This window comes from Schistocerca cancellata, unplaced genomic scaffold (genome assembly GCF_023864275.1).
Source record: "Schistocerca cancellata isolate TAMUIC-IGC-003103 unplaced genomic scaffold, iqSchCanc2.1 HiC_scaffold_518, whole genome shotgun sequence".
NCBI lineage: Eukaryota > Metazoa > Arthropoda > Insecta > Orthoptera > Acrididae > Schistocerca > Schistocerca cancellata.
The window spans coordinates 17,501-20,000 of record NW_026046532.1 but is presented as its reverse complement, the minus strand read 5'-3'; the positions used below and the strand labels follow the sequence as shown (position 1 = coordinate 20,000).

Sequence of the window (2,500 nt, the reverse complement as noted above, 5' to 3'; positions counted from 1 at the left end):
CCTGATTCCCCGTTACCCGTTACAACCATGGTAGGCGCAGAACCTACCATCGACAGTTGATAAGGCAGACATTTGAAAGATGCGTCGCCGGTACGAGGACCGTGCGATCAGCCCAAAGTTATTCAGAGTCACCAAGGCAAACGGACCGGACGAGCCGACCGATTGGTTTTGATCTAATAAAAGCGTCCCTTCCATCTCTGGTCGGGACTCTGTTTGCATGTATTAGCTCTAGAATTACCACAGTTATCCAAGTAACGTGGGTACGATCTAAGGAACCATAACTGATTTAATGAGCCATTCGCGGTTTCACCTTAATGCGGCTTGTACTGAGACATGCATGGCTTAATCTTTGAGACAAGCATATGACTACTGGCAGGATCAACCAGGGAGCTGCGTCAACTAGAGCTGAGCAGCCGGCCGCCCGGGAGTGTGTCCCAGGGGCCCGCGCGAACACGCAAGCGTCCGCTCAATTATTCTGCAAACAGGAGGAGGCTGAGCTCCCCTGCACAATACACCTCGAAACCCTCTCAGGTCCCGGCGGCGCGCAGCGCCGTCCTAAGTACTTGGTCGGGTTCGAGAGAGGCGCAATCGCCCGGAGTTAGGCGAGTAGACGCTTTAGGTGCGACCACCCGTGCTCCCAACTGAGCTTGCCGCTGCCGACAGAGGCCCGGGAGCGTGCTGTCGTGGCATTGCCGGCGGGAGACAACACGCGCCACCTACGGTGACCGGCAGCTCCAACGCCAGCGCCACAGAAGGGCAAAGGCCCCACGTGGGTGCCGAAGCGAACTCTCCCAGCACAGCGCACGTGCCAACACGTCTGCACAACTGCGATACAAACCACCAGCGAGAACCGCTGGGGCGACCGAGCAGCAGACGGCGTCGCGGCGCCGAGTGCCGGGCGGCGGCGCATCCTCAACGCACACAGTCCTCAGTCGGACCAGCACACTGCAGATGTCCACCGCGCTTCGCACCGGGCCCGCGAGGACCCACTTTGGCCGCCCGGCGCCGCGCGCAGGGTGCCCCGGCGCGCAGCTGCGCCGCCTGCCGCGTCCGTCGGCCGGCGCGCCTGCCACTGGGCGCCCCCACCAGCCGGCTGTAGCGCGTGCGCCCACGCACCGCGCGGCCAGCACGCCGGGCGGCCCCCCCTCACCGGCCGGGGACGGTCCCACCCAGCCACCGCCGCGTATCGCTTCACACACAGATTTGCCCTTACTGATTTACCTCCAGCAACAACAACCGCACCACAATGGGTTTACCAGTTGTTCATTTGCGTTGCGTCACGTCACCAGCAAACGTAGACGTCCATCCCAGTTTGCAAATGCAACGATTATTGCATACCTGTCTGTTAGGTGTCACGACACACTACGTCTGCCCACATACACGCAACAAAATGTGCACGACTAGAGAACACGTGGGAGGTGGCCCCCTACGTATGCGATGTCCATTACGAGACCGACTGTCAACCAGCATCTGTACCATGTCGCAGATGTGGAACGCGGTGCACCATGCTATCACACTGTGTGAGAAGAGACGACTACGTTTGAATACACGCGCCACTACATCAACAGACGGCTCATGCTGATCGCCATCCAGGGCGTCCGTTACTCCCACACGTCTCTATGGCGTACCACACTGCAATGTAGCTGTTATGGGGAGACGGCACGTGGCTGAGTGCACAACATTTGGACCGTATGGTTCGCTGTTGTTGGGCGCAGTCGTACGGTCACACATGTGCCACAGCGTATCATTCAGTACATACGGACCTATGTGCAGTACAATGTGAGGATTAAGCTTACGATATCAGCGGACAGTGGACACAGGCCGTACCACGACGTAGACTGAGCGCTTCGACATGCGAATGCCAGTGAACAGCTGCGAAGGGCATTGAACACGCAAGCACCTGAACGACCAGCGTGCGAAGGCAGGGTGGAGGGGGGGGGGGCGATGTACATCCTGCAGTTGTCCACATTACAGTGTACAGCGGGAGCATGTAAAAAGTAAGCAACACTTGCGAAGTGTTCAACATGAAACGACACACAAGAGGGTGGGCGGTGCGAGTAGCGAACTATATTCAGAGGGTTGTGGTTAGACAACACTAGATTAATGTAACGTGTCATATGCCAATTACAGAGCAGGTTAAGGCACAACGTGGGTTAGGTTAAGGCACAACGTGGGTTAGGTTAAGGCACAACGTGGGTTAGGTTAAGGCACAACGTGGGTTAGGTTAAGGCACAACGTGGGTTAGGTTAAGGCACAACGTGGGTTAGGTTAAGGCACAACGTGGGTTAGGTTAAGGCACAACGTGGGTTAGGTTAAGGCACAACGTGGGTTAGGTTAAGGCACAACGTGGGTTAGGTTAAGGCACAACGTGGGTTAGGTTAAGGCACAACGTGGGTTAGGTTAAGGCACAACGTGGGTTAGGTTAAGGCACAACGTGGGTTAGGTTAAGGCACAACGTGGGTTAGGTTAAGGCACAACGTGGGTTACGTTAAGGCACAAC

The 2,500-nt window shown here is 56.9% G+C and overlaps 1 non-coding gene across 1 annotated transcript in view; it reads right to left on the bottom strand.

Moving 5' to 3' along the window:
* LOC126129136 (small subunit ribosomal RNA) overlaps positions 1–389 on the bottom strand; it is a 1,909-nt gene extending 1,520 nt beyond the window's left edge. Inside the window, exon 1 of the ribosomal RNA XR_007527115.1 lies at positions 1–389. This exon is cut by the window's left edge and continues 1,520 nt beyond it. This is a non-coding gene — a ribosomal RNA (small subunit ribosomal RNA).
* Between the last annotated feature and the right edge of the window lie 2,111 nt (positions 390–2,500).